Source organism: Saccopteryx leptura, chromosome X, assembly GCF_036850995.1.
Source record: "Saccopteryx leptura isolate mSacLep1 chromosome X, mSacLep1_pri_phased_curated, whole genome shotgun sequence".
NCBI lineage: Eukaryota > Metazoa > Chordata > Mammalia > Chiroptera > Emballonuridae > Saccopteryx > Saccopteryx leptura.
Window position 1 is genome coordinate 20,360,311 of NC_089516.1, and position 23,126 is coordinate 20,383,436.

Here is a 23,126-nt window from a genome sequence, read left to right on the forward strand (position 1 = left end):
CTCTACAAAGACTATCTGTTTTCACTTCTGCCTTCCTTCTAGAGATATTTTATGAAAGTACAAATATGACTATCCCTTAAATATAGGGATTTCTTATTGTCGTGAAATAGAGTCAGTATTTTGTTCATCTTTTTCCTTCTGTCCCAAATGAATCTTCCCTTCCTCTAGAAAAGTCAAAATCTCATTTAAAGTTTTTAGATAATTGTCTAAATCTAGAGATTCCTTAGTATATATATTTACCCTATGAATTTATTTTTTCTAAAGTGTATAATACTTTTAATGGTTATAATTAATGTGCACATTTTGTCTCCAGCTCTTTAATTTTTGCCTTAATCTTTTATATTCAGATGAGCATTACCAATGTAGCCCACATACAGCTCAGTATTCTATCAGATTAATCTTCTAAAACACTTCAGAAAGAGATAGCCACCAGAGTCAAGTAATATCCTTGTATAATGCAATATATATTCAAGACTAAAAGGTAATTTGCAGCCACTGGAAATGCTAATTAAGATAAATCATCAGGGAATGAGTTGATCAGGAATGAAACTACAGATGTAACTCAATTTACAATGGGATTATGTCCTAGTAAATCCACCATGATTTGAAAATATTATGAGGTGAAAATGAAATTAATTTAATGCATCTGACCTACTGAACATCATAGCTTAGCCTAGCCTATCTTAAATGTGCTCAGAACATTTACATTAGCCTACAGTTGGGCACAATCATCTTGTTGCCTCACCCAGCATCACAAGAGTGTATTGCACTGAATATCACTAGCTTGGAAAAATATCAAAATTTAAAATTTAAAGTACAGTTTCTCCTGAATGTGTACAGCTTTCACACCATCTTAAAGTAAAAAAAAAAAAGTCCTAAGTTGAACTATTGTAAATTGGGGAGTGTGTATATGATTAAACAATAGAAAAGGTCCATGAGATAAAATAACTCCATTATTCTTGGTCCCTATACTCTGCTTTTTAAATGTCATTTGGTTAAGCCAATTTTTTTTTTTTTTGCATTTTTCTGAAGCTGGAAATGGGGAGAGACAGTCAGACAGACTCCCGCATGCGCCCCACCGGGATCCACCCAGCACGCCCACCAGGGGCGACGCTCTGCCCACCAGGGTGCGATGCTCTGCCCCTCCGGGGCGTCGCTCTGTTGCGACCAGAGCCACTCTAGCGCCTGGGGCAGAGGCCAAGGAGCCATCCCCAGCGCCTGGGCCATGTCTGCTCCAATGGAGCCTTGGCTGCGGGAGGGGAAGAGAGAGACAGAGAGGAAGGAGAGGGGGAGGGGTGGAGAAGCAGATGGGTGCTTCTCCTGTGTGCCCTGGCCGGGAATGGAACCAGGGACCTCTGCACGCCAGGCCGACGCTCTACCACTGAGCCAACCGGCCAGGGCTGGTTAAGCCAATTTTTCAACTGTATGTCTTACTACTATGGGCATGCTACATAATTCATTTACAGAGTTAAAGCTATAATATTTTAAAAATGAGAAATTACATAAAAAGAGATAATAATTCTCACTCTTCCAGCTTTCAGTTACAGTCAATAATGTTTTTTTATTGACCAGATAGTATAGTCTAGCCTCTAGCGATACATTGTTTCGAGTTAGGTGGTTTTCCTCAGGAGTAAAATTTGCATCATATTAGTATTACAATTTAAAACAACCTATTTCAAATTAATAACTTAATTTCTACAGTATTCAGAAAATTTTCTCTAGTATAGCTCCATTCTCTCCCCCTCCTTTATGCTTTTATTGTCATATAAATTTTATCTTTATTATACATTATATTATTCAAATATTATGTATTATATTTACTATATCTTGTAAACCAACAACACAATTTTATGATTGATTTGTACTATTGTCTTTCAAATCATATAGAAGAAAAGAGATACTAAAAATATATTTATGCTCTCTTGTATATTTATTTACTTACCTTTACTTGTGCTCTTTATTTCATTTTTTATTAAGGTATGATTGATGTACAAAAAAGCTGACCATGTTTAATGAATACATCTTGATGAGTTTGAAGATAAGGATACACCCTTGAAACTGTCACTTCATATAATACCATAAACTGAACCATTACATCTGAAAATTTCCTCCCTTTTTCTTTCTTTGTATTTTTTGATAAACATAAGTGAACTATGTACTCTCTGACCAACACATCATGTGGATTTGAGTAAGTGACTAGTGTTCTTTCATTTCAACCTGAAGGGCTCTCTGTAGTATTTCTTGCAGTGAGAACCACTCACAGTTTTTGTTATCTGGGAATGTAATTTCTCCTTCATTTCTGAAGAAGAGTTTCAGTTTTTTTTCATTCAGCACTTTGAATATGCAGTCCCACTGCCTTCTGGCCTTTATGGTCTCCAAGATTTTTAGCAAGGTTTAACTACAACTCTTTTACAGACAGAGCTGGTATAAAATCATTGACCACTAGGAGATTCAGTCCAAGGAGTGACGTAGCCATCTTTAAATGTGATTTATGTAAACTGACATCTAACATTAAGTAGAAGGGTGCTCCTTCAGGTATTCAACTCTACCTAAACATTTTAGAGAACATTCCTAAAGGATGAAATATTTTGAAATGAGTAGGCATTCATCAAGGAAACACATTATGGATAAAATAAAACCAAGGTGGGGACTACGTATGCAAATCGGAGCACAGAAATAGTGTTGTTTAATGAGGAGTTCAGCTACATAAAGGAGGACTATAGCAGTGGGAGAACATGGCAAGAGGTTAGTAGTGATTACATTATAGGGGACTCTTCAGATAGCCCCGTGGAAAGTAGACACAATATTGATATATATGGTGAAAAATAAAATCATTTGCTTTCTAGGTAAGGGAATTAGGGACACCTTTGCAGGCCCAGTTATTAGCACAATGGACTCAACCTTAAATCAGCCTAAGGAGAGCCTGAGGGAAGGAGCAAAAGATGTGTAAGAAATTCAATATTTTTGCCAGTAAGCACTTATTTGTCCAAGAAATGCTACAGCATTAGGCTTCCTTTTGGGAAAGCAGGAGGTCACTGAATGCATATAATAAGGAAGACTCAAATACAGGAAAGACTGTTTTTTCTCATCATTGACACTGCAAGTTCTCTGATCAGGAAAATAGAACTAAGCTAAAATTTTAAATGAAGACGAGATTTGAGGAACATGTTCATAAAGGAATGAATTCTAGTGAAGGAAGGAATAAGCTTTCAAGTCAGATTGAACTGATTTTGTACCATGGCCTAGCCACTTTGTCACTTTATTAACTTCCTCATAGCGGTGAGGTTGAAGTAATTTTTTAAATAATACTTGTATATATTACTTATTACTGTATCTGACATTGTAGATCAGCGGTTCTCAACCTGTGGGTCGCGACCCCGGCGGGGGTCGAACGACCAAAACACAGGGGTCGCCTAAAGCCATCCGAAAATACATATTTATTATACAATACATATTTATTATACAATACATTTTTATGTATTTATAAAATATGTATTTCCGATGGCTTTAGCGACCCCTGTGTTTTGGTCATTCGACCCCCGCCGGGGTCGCGACCCACAGGTTGAGAACCGCTGTTGTAGATGCTCGCTGTTAAAATTCCTCAATCATATAATATCTCATTGGAATAAGAAATAATGTAAAGGTCTTACTCAACTCATTTTTCTTTAGCAGTTATTTCTGGAAACTACAAGGGACTTTGTGCTGGCTGAAGAACAGAAACTCCAGTAGGAATTAATTTTGATGAGTCACCACACAATTAAATTAAGAATCATGGTGGGAAAGGAAGTCAAAGGAATACATAATATAATTATTTAGTATACAAATGCAATAGTAAGTCAAAATTTGAAGATAAAATGTAAAAGTCAATAACCCATAGGAAACCAGTTGTCTATTTAAAAAAACCTAATTACAATTTTGAGATAAATGTTTTTAAAAGGAAAACAACCAGGCATTCAAGATAGCTTTCTTGATACTTCACCTCCTTCTGTTATTATATTTTATACCCTAGTTCAAGATCTGATTAATTTCTTATAAGAACTATGGCAATAATATACAAACATGTTTTTCTCCCTGTGGGCCATTCACCAAAATGTTGATTTACTCCTTCTTTCCATCCATCCATCCATCCATGCATCCATCCATCAATCCATCCAAATATTTATCCATCCACTAGGTGCTGTGTTCAATATTGCATATCTATTTAAAAAGAGATGTATTAAAAACAAACAAATCCCTATAGATTTGTCTATTTTTAATAAATAGTCCTATGAGGAGGGCACATAAGTCATAATTATAATGCAATATGATAAATAACTACTACTAGGGGTTGCTTGAATGATAGTACACCCATACACTAAATTACTATGTATCTATTCATATTAGTAAATAAAAAGGGAGGTAACAAAACAGTATATAAGGTTGATATATGGTGTTTAAATAAATATATCTAATATCTACATGCATATGAATTATATAAATATATTTTAGAAACTATATCTATATATATATACATATATATATGTGCATAAAAACATCAAGACTTGTGTTCATCCTAGTGCTAACAGTTTTCTACTGGACTGTCAGAATTGGAGGAATTTTCACCTACCAATTTACTCTTTTAAACACTACATTTTTATAATAATCAAGCATTATATATGTAATTATATTTATAATTTAAAAGCTATGCAGACAAACAGTATAAAGTTGTTCTTGACTTGGGGTTTAAGTGAATCTCAGACCCATCTCTTTCAAGATATGTTATGTGACCTATCTCTACTTTAATTTTTCATCTGAAAAATGGAGGGAGTTGTAGGGACTTCTTCATAGAGTTATTGTCAACGTGAGATAAGATAATCCAGCTAAAGTCATGTCCAGTGTTACATGGCAAAGAGTAAGTGTTCAAAAAAGTTTAACGATAAAAGAAGGAGGAGGAAGAAGAAAGGAGGAGAAAAAATTAATCCATTTAAAGTCTCTTCTACCACAGACCCAATAAGGGGTCTCACAGTCAAAGAAGCAATATACTAGAAGGGCCTATTATCTCTTTTGAGCTATATTAAGTGTTTTCTCAGATTTGCCTGGTAGAAGACCCTGCCACTTATTAGTGCCTTTTAGGTAGTTCTCATGATTGCTCCATGTGAACCAAGAACCAAACTTGGCCCACGGAAAGTATGGGCCATAGAAAATGGACAGCAGGAGTTATAAGCTATAATGTCAAAGATCTGTCTCACCTTGGAGGGCCCCACGGTCTACCCCCAACTTCACATATGGATGGAAGTGGGTGTGCATGGAATACATTCCTAGTAAGATGTCCTGATCTGGAGTCAGGTACCAAACAATGTTCCTTGTGTGGGTTTGTAAAGCTCCTGAAAGTATCCAGGTATTCTCTTTTAGCAAATAAAAGCAGTATATCTAGAATATCAGGACAATGGTGAAATAGCAAGAATGGGTCAGAGTTGTGGTGAAAGGGTACTGTGAAAGTCACTGTGCAGTGATTCATTTTAGTAAGATTTTGCTGTGAAGAGTCAAGGGAAAATAGTGATGCTGATGAAGGCAAAATAATACTAATGTAGTTAGTCTCAATCATATTGATATGATTTTCTGATCTTTGTTGAGAAATTTGAACCACAGTCTTGAAATTTGAAATACGTGTGTGTGTGGGGGGAGGAAGTAGGTTTATAGTTTTTCAAATGGAAAATAATACAATAATTGATAAGAAATAATGCACAAGTAAACTGTGCTTTTGTACTCACAACTGTAAACCTACTTTTGCCATACTCTATATAATATTGAGGAAAGATATACACCAAATATGGCAAGGCTGAAGAATTTTTGGACCTGAGGCAGTTTATAGAATCAGAACACGAGTATCTCAAAGGTAAGCTATGTGGAGAGAGGAAGCTGATTATGCCTTGTTGGGTAAGATACCTGGTGGGGGTTTGGGTCTTATATTTCTGTTGGAGGAAGGAAGAGTTATAATGCTTGAGACTGAATATACCAACAGTGATGAGATGGAGATTTCACTAGGAGGTACAATTTTGTTAATGCAAAAGATTAAAGGAATATTCTATTTTTCATGCTCCTAAATTTGTGGTTTGACACTCTTGTATATGATATATGGGGACCTCATTCGGACTTACTAAGAGTTCTTATATAGTAGTCCCTCCATATCCATTTCACTTTCTGTGGATTCAGTTAGCTAAAGTCAACTGTGGTCCAAAAATATTAAATAGGAAATTTCAGAAATAATTAATAAGTTTTCAAATGTGTGCCATTCTGAGTAGGACCCTGAAATCTTACAACATTATGCTCCGTCCTGCCCAGACCATGAATCATCTCTCTGTCCAGTATATCCACAAAGTATGAGCTACCCACTCATTAGTTACTTATTAGATATTAAGTGAATAGAAAAGGTATGTATGTGTATATGTATCTCTTATATAAAACATTATATATATATATATATATATGGGTGTCAATACTATCTCCTGTTTAATGTGTCAACAGGGAATCTTGGAACATATTTCCTGCAGATAAGTGGGGACTACTGTTATGCTCCTATATGCAACATGTACGAAATTCAAGCCCTTAGTATTGGAATATACTCATTTTTAGACAGCAATTGTGGTCATGTTTTTAAAATGGTACATAGAAATAACTACAGTCATCACTCAGTATCTGCATGAAATTGGTTCCAGGATCCCCATGGATACCAAAATTTGTGGATGTTTAAGTCCCTTATATAAAAAGGCAAAGAAAAATGCATACAGTTAGCCTTCCACATCATTAGATTCTCAATCACAGATAGAATATACAGTTTTGGATTCATGGTTGATTGAATCCATGCATGCAAAACCCACAGATACAATAGGCTGACTATATACACTCTCAGAAATCATTTCAAATTTTTAGGATAAAGTGAACTCTAATGAAAATTAGTTTGAAAGAATACTATATATTGCTTTAGAACCTCTGATAACATGTAATGTATAGTTGTCAGAAGGGAGAGAGTGGAAATGAAGCTTTGTTTGAATCTTTGGAAGAGATTCACTTCTCCATGATTCCCAGATGATACTTAGGAGATGGATGAGGCACCTACATGATAAAGCTTAAGATGCCCAGTTCAAGTTAATAAAAAACAAAACAAAAAAAAATGATAAGACCTCTTTCTCAAGCTGAGAGTCATAGGGTGGATAATACCACCATAGTAGGACCAGGACATCAAAACAACTTTAGTAATCCAAGACATGGATTAAAATTATAAAAGAGAATATTTTTCCAGTTATAGTAATGATGACTTCAAAATTTAAAGATGTTTTCTACTGATGATAAGTCTCTTTCTTCAGAAGAAGATAGATTTGAATTTTGTTCAAAACAATGTGATTGATAATGTAAATAGCAGGTACCCATGATATCCAAATATCTGCAGATAATGGACATTAGAAATCTCAACACAAACAATGCTACAGGAACTATGAATTATTGAACAAAACTGTTAAAACAGTCTAACAGACGTTCAAATCAGAGAACAAACTTAGAAGATGTGGTTAAGGTTTTCTAGGAGGCAAAAGTATATAATCAGACAAAAAGAAGTTTTTGGCTCAGAAGACACTAGCATTTGAGAACTTAAAATTCAGAAATATTAGATCTGGCCCCTTTAGAATATTTGTAGGCAAGCACAGAATTGAACTTGACTACCTGCAAATTATTTCCAAATAATGATGCTCTCTCACAGGAAGGGGAGAACGTTAAGGTAATTGTTCTCCTTGGATCCAGAGAAGTTAAGCATGGAGAATAGATTTCAGTGACACCATATCTGCTTGAAGCGCCCTTTGCCTCAAGGAGAAGCAGGATTGGCTACAGGGGTGTATCACCTGTGCACATGGTACTGCTCTTAAAAGGACTTCATACTTGGTTTAATTCTATATTGTCACTGTCTTGAAATTCTTAATTTTCTAACAAGGGGCTCTACATTTTCATTTTGTGCAAGGCTCTTCAAATTGTGCAAGTTACTTTGAGGGGCCAAAGGAGATTTCTTGCAAGATATTTCTCTTTCTGATACATAACACAGAAACATCAGAGCTCATGACTAAGAGGATTGCATTGGCTGGGACAGCAGACATCTCACTAGTGTTTAGTGTGGCCAGGCAAGGACATTTTGGGACAGTGGAAGGCTCTGGAAATTTTTATGGAAGCCTGACCAGGGTGGAGATATTAGGTTTGAGACATTATTGAATTTCCCACATCTCAGAAGGATGAGGCCAGAGTCTTAAATAATTGATTTAAGAAAATAAAGAATCTCATTCTCTTTTGCCTAACTGACTTTTTATACCAAGACCCAAAGACAGTAAAGAGTCATTTGTAGTAGGATCCTGAACTCAATACTACATAATAACTATACAAACTTGTACAAACCACTTAAAAATTTCATGCATCAGTTTAAAGGCAAGATTTGATCTACACATCAGAACTCACTCCATTTTGGAAACGTAATGAAATATATTATAAATGTGCTTTTTAAATTATAAATAATGCTATCATATAAGGTAGTTGTTTGTTATCATTACTTTGATTCTTGGTGCCACACTTGAAAGATAAAATTAAATTCATGAACATTAAATTGGTTAAAGGGCAGTGCTTTAATTAAGTGGGAAATATTTTAAAATAAAACACCTCATTTTGAAAACATAGACTAAAAGCATTTGCGTCGAAATCTATAACATCATAAAAGTGACAAAAATAATGTGATCTGGTCATCACATTCTTGAGTGATAGAGTAAGGAAACATTATTTGAAGCATGACAGAACTACGGCTCTTACAATGGGAGAGAAATCCTAATTCAAACAGTAGACAGTAATTAATGGAGTTCACCAATCTTAAAGTGGATGGAAAAGCTGAAAGATGAAAAAGATTCCATCTGATACTAGGTTAGTGGTAATAAACTACTAAGAACACTAAAAAGCTGCCAAAATTTTTAGGTGACTATCTTTTTAAATTTTATTTTGAAATTTAAATGTAACAGGGTGCCATTGATCAATAAGAGTATGTAGGTTTCAGGTAAACGTTTCTGTAGCATTTGAACTGTTGATTATATTGTATAACCACCTAGGTGCCTGTTTTTAAACCATAAAGATTACATCAAAAAGGAAAATCATTGGATTCTGCTAATTTTGACTAGCACCAACCAGAGAACACATGCTGAAAGGGCTATAAGCATGTTTGAGAATTGTTAAACTCTTAATTTGTGCTCCTGCAGTATAAAGGTATGCTCAGCTAACTATATTTCAGCCCAGTTATCAACACATTATTTAATTTTAAGCAGACAGTCCTTTTTCATCCTAAAGGGCCCAGGTACTTAATCATCAAAACAAGAAGCTCATAATTCCAATCCAGTAATAAATGATATCTTATTTTTTTTATTTTTTTTAATAATTTTATTTTTTTAATGGGGTGACATCAATAAATCAGGATACATATATTCAAAGATAACAAGTCCAGGTTATTTTGTCGTTCAATTATGTTGCATACCCATCACCCAAAGTCAGATTGTCTTCTGTCACCTTCTATCTTGTTTTCTTTGTGCCCCTCCCCACCCCCTATCCCTCTCCCATTCCCCCCTCCCCCCCTGTAACCACCACACTCTTATCAATGTCTCTTAGTTTCACTATTATGTCCCACCTACGTATGGAATAATACAGTTCCTGTTTTTTTCTGATTTACTTATTTCGCTTCGTATCATGTTATCAAGATCCCACCATTTTGCTGTAAATGTTCCGATGTCATCATTTCTTATGGCTGAGTAGTATTCCATAGTGTATATGTGCCACATCTTCTTTATCCAGTCATCTATTGATGGGCTTTTTGGTTGTTTCCATGTCCTGGCCACTGTGAACAATGCTGCAATAAACATGGGGCTGCATGTGTCTTTACGTATCAATGTTTCTGAGGTTTTGGGATATATACCCAGTAGAGGGATTACTGGGTCATAAGGTAGTTCTATTTTCAGTTTTTTGAGGAACCACCATACTTTCTTCCATAATGGTTGTACTACTTTACAATAAATGATATCTTAAAATGGAATGTTAGCATTCAGTAATATCTTATTCTATGTATAACCCAGAAAAACAAAATATGTTTTCATTCCCTTTAAAGAATAAAACAAAGTTCAAAAAAGGTTAACATATTTTCTCAAGGAACTTGTGCCTTCTAACTCACAGCCAAGTACACCAAACATTAAAACCTATAAAATGAGTTTTATCAACCAGTCCAGTAGCAATTACATTGTGACTTTTAGTGACCTTGTTTTACTCCTACTCATTTCCTTTTCTACTCCTCACCCTTCTTTGTATAGGCACTGCCTTCCATAGTGGTTGCTGTAGCATTCTACCAAGATCCCTGCCACTTCACGCTCCAGGATTAGAGAACCCATTCCCCCAGTTTATAGGAGTGTTGGGAGCTGACCACTTAAAGCTGACTCCCCCTCCAGAAGAGCACCATAAGCCTAGGGCCACGCCTATTTCCAGGAGTAACCCTAACTAATGATTAGTGGATTCAGGGGTAAAAAAGCCTTGGGTCTTTTTTTGTCCTCCAATTCAGGACAGTTATACAGAGACACCTCTCCTTCATTTCTCTTTCTTTTAAAAAAATTATTTATTGATTTGAAAGAGAGAGGAGGAGGGAGGGAGGGAGAGAGAGAGGGAGGGAGGGAGGGAGGGAGGGAGGGAGGGAGGGAGAGAGAGAGAAAGAGAGGCAGAGAGAAACATCGATTTGTAGTTCCACTTATTTGTGCATTCATTGGTTGTTTTTTTATGTGCCCTGACCAGGGATTGGAACTGCAACCTTGGTGTGTCTGGATAATGCTCTAGCCAACTGAACTATCTGGCCAGGGCCTCCAATTCTCTAATTGGCTGAAGTTTTTGTTGTGAGCTCAGCCCCCAAAATGCCTCGATTCAATATCCCTTGTTGTCTAGTTCTTTCTAAACTCTCTCACAGATACTGATTTTAAGAGCACTTTTTCATGATCTTTTTGCGTGCACATCTCTATCTCAGAGCCTGCTTTCCAGGGGCCGAACATAAAACAACACCTGTACAAGAATAAGAAGACGACCCAGACAGATTCCAGTCACAACCTCTTTCACCTGTACATAGTGACTGCTTCAAAGACCAGCATATGACTCAAGCTAGGCCACCCTGAAATCTTTCTCTTAGAAAGATTTTTCAATTTTTGGCAGGAGAAAAGACTTCCTTATCCCTTGCATAACCTTTAAGGTTATAATACTTGATCTGCTACATATTGTGCCCTCTGCCATGTAGTCTGAGTGTAAATTGAAACGGAAAGCAGGGGAAGAATTCTGCACTCTGTCCTTTTTATCAGTGGATAATTGAGCCCATGCATTAGCCTTTTTCTTAAGTTAAATCACGCTGAATTTCTGCATATAAAATCAAAGGACTCTGATCAATGAACACTGTATCTTCAAGGTTTATAAAAGTAAAATGATAATAAAAAATCACTCATTTATTGAAGTGGTTGAAAAATTTTAGTTTTCTTCAGATATTCACCACGCGGAGGAATGGAAATAAGCTATTGTTCTCTAGAAACCATTATAAAAATATTCTAGAATTATCTTAATTGATTTAATACTTCAGAAAGCTGAAAACACATTGTTGTAGTATGAAGGCATGAATATAAGCTGTAGGCAGATGAGCTAATTAGGCCTTTTCTCTTCTGCTTGAGGATTTATCTTTGTATTCATTTGAGTAGTAGCTGTTGCCCAAATGAATGTATGTAGAACTTTATTAATCCATTTAAAAAAGCAAATTTCCTTTCTATGAATGGTTCTCAGCCTATGAACTAATAAAAACATATAGCTTTAATATATAGAATTAGGCAATGGTAGGTTTACAGTTGCTGATATGGAAAACAATACAGTAATTAATAAATAATACAAGAATAGGCTCTGTTTCATGTACTCACAACTGTAAGTCTACTTTTGCCAAACCCTGTATTAGTAGTTTTTGTGTGCTTGATACAAAAGAGATTTTGATGTTTTGGGCATTCAATAGTCCCTAATTACTCTCTGTAAATCTTACAGATATTTTCCCTCGTTGAAATCTACATCATCATGTGCAACAATAAAGTCATATTGGATCAGGGGATAGGAAGTCACTGAGGAACTTGTAAATAATGTCTTCTTTAGACTGTACTTTTCTTTGTCCCTATGCTTTCAATCCCAAACCCTTCCAGTTCCTTAGTACTCTTTCTCTATTGACAATTAGCACCTCAGTTTACATTACTTTAGCAAACACTATTTACAGGAAATCTATTACATGTTAGGGACTATGATAAGTCTTAAATTGAGTTTAACATCTCCCAAAGTTTCCCCTCTGTAATGTGGGTCTTCTTGTGACATACCTTCTATAGCCTTTTAAATGCTTAAAATATTTATTGCTACACACACACACACACACACACACACATATTTAAGTGACTATTTTTTTATATTCAGGTATATGAAAAAGTCTTTTCCTTCAGTGTTTTTTTTAATTTTTTAAAATTATTTATTTATTTATCAATACACAGCTTTTAATTGAAGGACTGAAAGAATGAAACAGAAGGCACAGTAACACAAACTTTTTAGATCATAATAATCTTTCTGTATGCATATAGGAAACTGAGACTTTGTCTCTTAGACAATCTGAAAATCCTTATTTGTCATCTTTCCCTTTAGTTTTCCTGTATATCATCTCTCGAAAACTGGCCAGAATCTTGTTTTCTCTCTTCCGTCTCTCTTCTTGGTTAAAGAATGCAAGAGCTCTCTTCTCATCAGCACTATAGATCTGGTTCTCTTTTCGAAGTCGTACAGCCTCCATTTGGCGATGCCTGCTACCACTCATCACATAACCCAAGCGTTCAAACGATGCGATTTCTTCACTTGTCAAACCAATTTCACCCCTTCGTGGGATACGTTTTCCAGATTTTACGTATTCAGATATAGCTGCACCTTCACCAGGTAACAGAGCATGGCCATAGTTCAGGGGTTTATCATCTTGAGAGGCAAGTGTTTTTGGAGGCTCTGGGCCAATTAAATCCGAGGGTTCTTCAGGCTTTGATCGATCCTTCCAGGGATTCTGCAGAAACTCTTGTTGGGACTCTTTAGAGCGTGAATCACTGGAATCTTTTCTGTTCTTCTTAGACTTCTTTTTCTTGTATTTCTTCGATCTGCGTTTTTTCTTCTTTTCTTTTTTCTTGACTTTCTTTGATCTCCTTTTTGTATCTTCATCACTGGATTCTGTTTCAGAATCAGAGTCACTGTCACTATCCTCATAATACTTCTTCTGTTTTCTTTTAGATGATCTTTTCTTTCTCCTTTTCTTGGACCTTTCTTTTGAATGACTGGACTTCTTCTTCCTCTTCTTTGCCTCTTTTAAAGTAGAAGCTGAAGTAGTGCTTTTCTTTGGCTCTTCATCCTCTACCGGTGTCTTTTCATCAGAGTCTGGTTCTGGATTCTTTGGAGAAAGTCCCCACACTTTAGGAGCTCCCAATTCTCCAATCCTCTGTCTCTCACTTAACCTCTTCTGCCGCAGGCTTTCCTCTCTTTCCTTGTCCAGGAGGTTAGGCCAAGTCTTGTTGCTCCCATAGGGCTGTGAGTAGTCGCCATAATAAGCGGAGGAGGCAGAAGCTAAGAGGGTGCACCGCGTGGCAGACAGCCGCCCCCAAGACTGTGACCGCGAGCGGGAACGGTAGGGATGGTTTCTGGAGCCTTGGCTAAGGCCACTCGGTTGGTGGTTGAGGCCATTCCGATCCCCAGACCGAGAGCAAGAGTGTGAACGGGAGCGGCAGCTCCGCTGGGAGTGAACAGATTTGCTGGATTTAGGGCTCCTCGAAGAACTGCGATGCTTCACTCTGGGGCCCGAGGCCTCCTTCTCCGGGCTGCGCGAACCAGACACCTGAGCCATCACTGCTGCGGGATCCCCAAAGCGAGGGGACAATGGGGTGTTCTCGCTAGCCTCAAAGGTATCGGTTGCCTTGGCTCCCAGAACCTGTCACCATGCCACAAGCCGAACCCGAGGAAACCTTGGAAACAGTTCCCTCCTTCAGTGTTTTAAAAACATCATTCCTTTGTCTTGCATTCCAGAGAGATTATGATGATGTCAATCTGGTCTTGTTTCTTTGAAACTTACACTCTCTTTTTTGGGATTTATTTATTTCTCTTTCTCTCTCTTTGACCTTTCAAAATGTGTTTTCTCAATCTAAAGTATGTATTTCCCCTTTAATTTGACTATTTTATCTATATTATTTCTTCACATCTCTCTTCCTCTGTCTCCTTTCCTCTCCTCCTTCCTCCCCCTTTTTCTCTCTCTGGTCGCTCTTTCTCTCTCAACTTTCCTCTGCTTCAATTAGTATGTGTTGCTATTATTTTTTATTTTTAAACTTTTACATATCTCCCTATTTCTTTCTGCTTTCAGGAAGTTAGTAATTCTATGTGCTATTCTACCTCAGCAACATACCTATTCTTTATTTAAATGATCAAAGATTTTAAGCCCTAATAATTTTACTAAATCATAATTGTTGTTCCTGTTTCATATTGTTAATATCTTTACTAATTTGAAGTTAATTTATATGTGACTTTTTTTGAAAAATTTTAGGGTTTTCTCTTTCTCTTGGAATTCTGAATATTCCCAATGATTTGACATGGTGTACATCCCTTTTATTCATGTTCTAGGCCCTTGGTGATGTATCATTCAGTTCGAGAAATTTCATCCTTTGCTAATTTACTTTCTTCTGTTCTCTCTACTCTCTCTTTCTGGTACTACAATTAGTCAGGTGTTGGACAAAATCCACTGTTTACCTATTTCTCTTTCTGGTACTACAATTAGTCAGGTGTTGGACAAAATCCACTGTTTACCTATTTTCTTATCTTTAGTTTCTTATTTTCTGTCTTAATTTTCTACTTCTTGTGAGATTTTTCTTACCTTTATATTTTAGTCAGTCTCTTGAATTTTGAATTTTGAATATATTATTATTTCCAAGAACTCTTTGATGTTCTCTAACTTTCCCCCCTATATTAATACAGGATTTCTTCCTTATCCATAGTTTCACTTTTTTATGGTTTCAGTTACCTGAGGTCAACTATGGTCCAAAAATATTAAATAGAAAATTCTAGAAATAAAATTACTATAAGCTTTACATTTTGTGCCATTCTTAGTCGTGTGATGAAAACTTGCACTGTCCTGCTCCATCCCACACAAGATGTGAATCATCCCTTTGTCTAGGGTGTTTATGCTGTATATGCTTCCCCCGTCAGTTACCTGGTAGCCTTCTTGGTCATCAAACTGAGTGTGTCACAGTATCACAGTGCTTGTGTTCAAGTCACCCTTATTTTACTTAATAATGGTCCCAAAGTTCAAGAGTAGTGATACTGGCAGTTCAGATAGGCCAAAAAGAACTTTACGAGAAAGGGATCTTTAGGGAAAAAAACACATTGTATAACAGTTTGGTATTATCCATGGTTTCAGGTATCCACTTGGGGTTTCAGAATATATCCCCAGTGGATAAGGGGACTACTATAGAATTCTGTTTCATTTCTTGGATGAAATATCTTCTCTGCGTTTTGCAGGTACTAATGTTTTCAGTTTTCTTTTACTATATATCTTGTCTGTGTTTCCTCCAATTTTACCTTTTTTGCAAGTTTGAGGCTCATCAACTATTTACTAATTTGGGACTGTGCTTTTAAATTAAGAGTGAGACACTACAAAAGCTTCTTTTCTGATTGTTTTAACTGTAAGGTTATCATGTCAAATCCAGCTTCTGTTAGTGACTCCCAAATGTCAGTTTTAGGACACTTTTTCTCTGAAGAAGTTAAGAAAATAATCTTCCTGTCTCCTGCCTGGTGAATATACACTGTGTCTGTAAAGTCATGGTGCACTTTTGACCAGTCACAGGAAAGCAACAAAAGACGATAGAAATGTGAAATCTGCACCAAATAAAAGGAAAACTCTCCCAGATTCATACCTATTCAGTACAGTTCAATGTGGGCTCACGCACAGATTTTTTAGGGCTCCTTAGGTAGCTATCCCATATAGCCTCTACAGACTCGTCACTGACTGATGGCTACCAGAACGGGGTTTCTTCACCAAACTGCCGGTTTCCTTCAACTGCTTATCCCACCCAGTAATGTTATTGCTATGTGGTGGCGCTTCGTTATAAACGCGCCGATATTCACATTGCACTTTGGTCACGGATTCGAATTTAGCAAGCCACAGAACACACTGAACTCTCCTCTGTATCGTCCACATCTCAACTGGCATGGCCGTGGGCTGCTCCACTGTATACACGGTATTACATCATCATATGCACATGCGCACATGTTGCCACATCATCCTACAGAAACTGGGAGCGTTTTCCTTTGATTTGGTGCAGATTTCACATTTCTATTGTCTTTGGTTGCTTTCCTGTGACCGGTCAAAAGTGCACCATGACTTTACAGACACACTGTATATGCCTAGCTGCTCATGGTCTAGGAGCATTAAGAAGGGGGCTGAGGACACCCACAGTACCATGTATATACTTAACACTTGATTCTACAATTTTCAGCTCTACATCTCAACCATTAACTGTGTTCTTTGCTGAGAATAATGTCCCCAGACAGACTCTCTCTGGTTCAGTTTCTCCAGAGATTAATCCTCACTGCCCCTTGGTTGTCAAAGGGGAGTAATAATGACCTACTGACTTTGCAATATGGAGATGGGTCACAGGAATGAAATTCAACTACTCTGGATGCACAATTTCAAAATATCCTCATAATGCCAGTCCTGTTCCACAGCCTCATCTGTCAAAGTATGTGGTATTTATAATTGATGAGCCACTCGGGATTCCATATGAAAATATGGCCTCTTTTTCCCTCATGAAGTCATTGCCATTGTCATTTCTTTTGTCTGCTTAAGCCAAGTGCACCTCCTCCTTCCAACATTTTCAAAATGACTTCTGTCCTAGACAGTCATGTTGTGTGAGATCTTGTTTGTTAACAATACCTTTTAAGTAAAATTAATTCACTGTGAGCATGGCACCACTTTTCTAGGAAAAAGACATATGCACATACAGTGAGACCAGCAAAGTTAATTAGAATTCTATATTTGCCAGCTTATTGCATGCTTCATGACTGTGAGCTGCTTTGCTACGTATTTGTTTCATTTTTCCTCTCAACTTTAAAACACATATATTTTATATACTTGCTATGTGATTGTAGAAATTGTTTTATTTTGCTAGTACTAGAATGTCTACTTTTCTACCAATACCTATATTGTATCCATATCCCACCCCTTACTAGGATGAAATAAAGCATAATTTTACCACTTGAAACGTCTTTATTTGATTAAAATCTTATTTTTCAAAAGGATACTTTAATATCTGCTTCCTTTTTATTTTCTACTCTTTATTTAAATTTTTTTCAATTGCAGTTTACATTCAATATTATTTTATATTAGTTTCAAGTGTACTGCACCATGGTTAGATAGTCATATACTTTATAAAGTGTCCCTCCCAATATTTTCAGTACCCACATGGCACCATTCATGGTTATTACAATATCACTGACTATAATTCTCTATTCTGTACTTTACATACTCATGACTATTTTGTAACTACCAATTTGCACTTCTTAATCCCTTCTATTTTTTCACCCAGTTCCCCAAACACCCTACTCTCTGACAACTATAAGTCTATTCTTTATGTCTGTGAGTGTGTTTCAATTTTGTTTAATCATTTATTTTGTTATTGATATTCCACATGTAAGAGAAATCATGCGATATTTGTTTTTCTCTAAATAATTTATTTTAGTTACCACAATAACCTCTATGTCCATCCATGCTTTTGCAAATAATATTTCATTCTTTTATATGGCAAAGTTATATTCCATTGTCTATATGTACCACTGCTTTTTTATCCACTCATCTATTGATGTACATACGGGTTGCTTCCATAGCTTGTCTACTGTAAATAAAATGCAATGAACATAGGGGTGCATATATTCTTTTGAATTAGTGTTTTAGATTTATTTGGCTATATCCCCAACACTGGAATCACTGGGAATATCAGGCAGCTCCATTTTGAATTTTTGAGGATATTCCGTACAGTATTTCATATCGGCTTCACTAATCTGGATTTCCACCAACAATGCACAAGGGTTCCCTTTTCTCCAGATCCTTGTCAATACTTGACATTTGCTGACTTATTTATAGCCATCTGACAGGTGTGAAGTGGTATCTCACTGTGGTTTTAATTTGCATTTCTCTGGTGGTTAATGATGTATAGCATTTTTTCATATGTCTGTTGGCTGTCTGTGTGTTCTCTTTGAAAAGTGTCTATTCAGTCCTCAGCCCACTTTTTTTTTTTTTTAATTTTAGAGAGGAAGGGAGAGAGAGAGACAGGAACATTAATCTGTTCCTGTTATGTGCCTTGATGGGGATCAAACCATCAACTTCTATGCTTTGGGATGATGCTCTAACCAATCAAGCTATCTGGCCAGGGTCCTCTGCCCACTTTCTAATTGGATTTCTTGGGTTTTTGTGTGGAGTTGTATGAGTTCTTTAAAAGTTTTGGATATTAATCCCTTATCAGATGTATCATGACTAATATCTTCTTCCATTCAGTAGGTTGTCTCTTCATTTTGTTTAGTTTCCTTTGCTGTGCAAAACCTATTTACTTTGGTGTAGTTCCATTTGTTTATCTTTTCTTTTGTTTTCTTTGCCCAAGGAGATATATCAAAAAAAATAAATACATTGCTAAGAGAAGTAGCAGACATTTTATTGCCTGCTTTCTTCTGTGTGTTTTATACTTTCAAGTCTTACATTAAATTCTTCAATCCATTTTCACTTTATTCTTATATATGATGCAAGACAGTGGGCTAGTTTCTTTTTTTTTTTTTTTTTTTTTTTTTTGGCATGTATCGGTCCAGTTTGTCCCACAACATTTATTGAATAAACTGTTATTACTAAATTCTATATTCATGCCTTCCTGTAAAATAGTAATTAACCATATAAGCATGGGTTTATTTCTGTGGTCTCTATTCTGTTTCATTGATCTTTATGTCTTTTCTTTTATGAGAGTACAAAACTGTTTTGATTACTATGGCCTTGTAGTATAGTTTGATATCAAGTAGCATGATACATTCAACTTTGTTCTTTTCTTCCTGAGATTGCTGTGGCTATTCATAGACTCTTATGGTTTCATATAAACTTTGGGTTACTTGTTCTAGTTATGTGAAATACATCATAGTTATTTTGATAGGAATTGTGTTGAATCTACAGCTTGCTTTAGGTAGTATGGACAATGTTAATTTTTCCCATCCATGAGCAAAGTATATGCTTCTATTTCTTTGTATCTTCTGCAATATATTTTTTCAGTATTTTATAATTTTTTGTGTATAGATCTTTTAACCACCTCAGTTAATTTATTTCTAAGTATTTTTAAATGCATTTGTTAATGAGTTTGCTTTCTTAGTTTCCTTTTCTGGTAGTTCATTATTGCTGTATGAAAGTTAAACTGATTTCTAAATATTTATTTTGTATCCTTGAATCTTTAGGGTTTTCTATATACAGTATTATGTCACCTATAAATAATGATAGTTTTACTTTTTTCTTTCCAATTTGGATGCCATTGACTTCATCTTCTTGTCTGATTGCTGTGGCTAGGACTTCTAGTACTATGTTGAATGAGAAAATTATGATTTTTAAAATATGCAGGCACTTATTGTTCTGATTTTCATTTTATGTACCAGGATAAATTTACTTTCATGAAAAGTAATCTTTAAATTACTCAATATTATTATTAGTGGGAAAGCATTTTTTTGAATTTTATAAATGATTACCATAGATTTAAAAAATATTTGCATTCTCAGACTCAGAATAAACAGCATATTCTTAAATGTACAAATTTTTAAAGCAAGTAGTTAATTCTACTTTCTTATATGAAATTTTCAGTCAATTTCTTTCATTTTGATTTAAATACATTTTCCTACTGAATTATTTGTTATTAACTATATTATAACACCTGCTTTCTAATTAAAGAACTTTAAAGTCCAAAGAGAATCCTTTTATTTCCCGAAGAACAGTCTCATTAATTCAAATACCAATGACTTAAATATCATGCCACCAAGGGATTTGATTATTCACGCCAAATTTTCTCTGAATTTATTACCACATTTACAAGCAACTAAAATGAACTTTCTCACATTGCTTTGTCTTTGTGAATGAAATTACATTTGTTTCCTAAAGTAGCAACTTTACAACTAGAGTTTTATATGTTTCTAAATGTTTATAGAAATAAAACATTCCCCTTACCTAAAAACAAATGTAATTTGTGAGTGTAGCATTACTGGGTTGGGCATAAAATGTAATAGTATGCTTTTCATTCAACTAATATTATTCCCATATTACCTGAGATTTCAACCAACATGTGCTTTGTACTCATATAAAACTGTTAGTTGCTGTGCCACCATGATTAAGCATCAGTATACATATACCATTCAGTGAAAGGTGCATATGGAACATCTTTTTTATTTTCAATTTAAATTTTATTTTTCAATTACAGCTTACGTTCAATGTTATTTTGTATTAGTTTCAAGTGTACAGCATAGTAGTTAGAAAATCATATACTTTACAAAGTGTTCCCCTGATATTTTCAGTACCCACCTGGCACCGTAGTTATTAAAATATTATTGACTATATTCCTTTTGCTGTTCTTTACATCCTCATGACTATTTTGCAACTACCAGTTTGTAATTCTTAATCCCTTCACCTTTGTTACCCAGTCCTACAACTGTCCTCTGCTCTGGCAACCATCAGTCTGTTATCTGTATCTGAGTCCTTTTTCTATATTGCTTGTTCATTTATTTTCAGAAAAAAAAAAAACATCTCTTGACACAATGTCAAATTTTGCAAACAGAATTTGAGACGTGATCTAACAAGTACCAGTACCAGTATGCTTATGGAAGAAATGGCTGGGGTGCTGATGGTAGGTCTGTAGACTCTGCATGCTGCCTTTAAAGAAATGCTAGCATAGTGCAGTAGATGAGTACATGGTCATTCATTCATCTCCCGCCTGGGAGGGGTCACACCACGAGTATATACCACTAGTAGTGTGATGCCACGTGATTGATACAACCTCAGCTTCCTCTTCTATAGGAATGTTCTTAATAGATACAGCTCATAAAAGAATTGTGAATATTAAACTAATACATGTAAAGCACGTGAAACATTAAACATTTTTGTCTGAATAAGTGTGTTAATTCTTGATGTCAGTTCATCCATGAATGGGCACAGGTTGTTTCCGTGTCTTGGCTATTGTAGATAGTGCTGCATGAACATGGGGGTGCATATCTCTTTTCGAATTATTGTTTTCGTTTTCTTTGGATAGATACCTAAAAGTGCAATAGGTAGTTTCTCAGGTCATTTCATTTTTAAGTTTTTGAGGAACCACTACACTGTTTTCCATATTACATTCCCACAAACAGTACATGAGCGTTCCTTTTTTTCACATTCTCACACGTACTTATCTTTTGACTTTTTGATAATAGTCATTTGTGAGGTGATCGCTCATTGTGCTTCTGATTTGCATTTCCCTGGTGTTTAATGATATTGAGCATGTTTCCATGTACCTGTTGGCCATCTGTATGTCTTCTTTGGATAAATATCAATTCAGATCATCTATGTATTTTTTAAAATGGCATATTTGTCTGATATTGAGTTGTATAGGTTCTTTATATATTTTGGTAATTAGCCTCTTATCTGATAAATGATTTTCAAATATTTTCTCCCATTCAGTAGGTTGCCTTTTTATTTTGTTGACGGTTTTCTTTGCTATGCATAATAAACTTTTTAGTTTGCTGGGGTCCTACTTGTTTTTTTGTTTGTTGTTTGTTTGTTTGCTTTCTTGCTTTTTCATTTGGTGTCAGATTTTTAAAAAATCATCTCCAAGATGTATCAAGGAGCTTATTGCTTATGTTTTTTTTTCTTGGAATTTTATGGTTTTAGGTCTTGTGTTAAAGTTTTTATTTTATTTTGAGTTAATTTTTATGTATCCTTTAAGATAATAGTTGATTTTCATTCTTTTGCATGTGGATGTTCAGGTTTCCCAATCCCATTTATAGAAGAGGCTGTCCTTTTTTCACTGTATATTCTGTGTCCTTTGTCTTAAATTGATTGACCATATATGCATGGGTTTATTTCTGGAATCCCTTTTCTCTTCCATTGATTTATGTGTCTGCTTTTATGTCAGTATTAAACCGTTTTAATGACTACCTTTGTAATATAGTTTGAAATCAGGGAGCATGATGCTTCCAGTTTTATTCTTCTTTCTCAAGACTGCTTTGGTTATTTGGGATCTTTTGTGGTTCCATACAAACTTTAGAATTATTTGTTCTATTTATTTGAAAAATGCCATTGGAATTTTGACAGCAATTTCACTGAATCTGTACATTGGTCTTGGTAGTATGGAAATTTTAACACTATAGAGTCTTGCCTGACCTGTGGTGGTGCAGTGGATAAAGCGTCAACCTGGAAATGCTGAGGTCGCCGGTTCGAAACCCTGGGCTTGCCTGGTCAAGGCACATATGGGAGTTGATGCTTCCAGCTCCTCCCCCCTTCTCTCTCTCCTTGCTCTCTCTCTCTGTCTCTCTCTCTGTCTCTCTCTTCCTTTCTCTCTCCTCTCTAAAATGAATAAATAAAATAAAATATAAAAAAAACACTATAGAGTCTTCTAATATATGAACATGGAATATCTTTCTATTTGTGTCTTTTTTCAGTTTCTTTTATTAATGCCTTATAATTTTCAATATACAAGTCTTTGCTTCCTAGGTTAAATTTATTCCTACATATTTTACTCTTTTTGATGCAATTAAAAATGGTATTGTTTTTTATTTTATTTTTTAATATTTTTTATTTATTCATTTTAGAGAGGAGAAAGAGTGAGAAAGAGAGAGAGAGTGAGAGAGAGAAAAGGGCAGGGAAGGAGCAGGAAGCATCAACTCCCATATGTGCCGTGACCAGGCAAGCCCAGGGTTTTGAACCAGAGATCTCAGCAATCCAGATCAATGCTTTACCCACTGAGCCACCACAGGTCAGGCAAAAATGG

General features: G+C 35.6%; 1 pseudogene; it reads right to left on the reverse strand.

Annotated features, from left to right (window-relative positions):
• Positions 1-12,703: 12,703 nt before the first annotated feature.
• LOC136385901 (NF-kappa-B-activating protein pseudogene) lies at positions 12,704-13,954 on the reverse strand (annotated as a pseudogene).
• Positions 13,955-23,126: the final 9,172 nt, after the last annotated feature.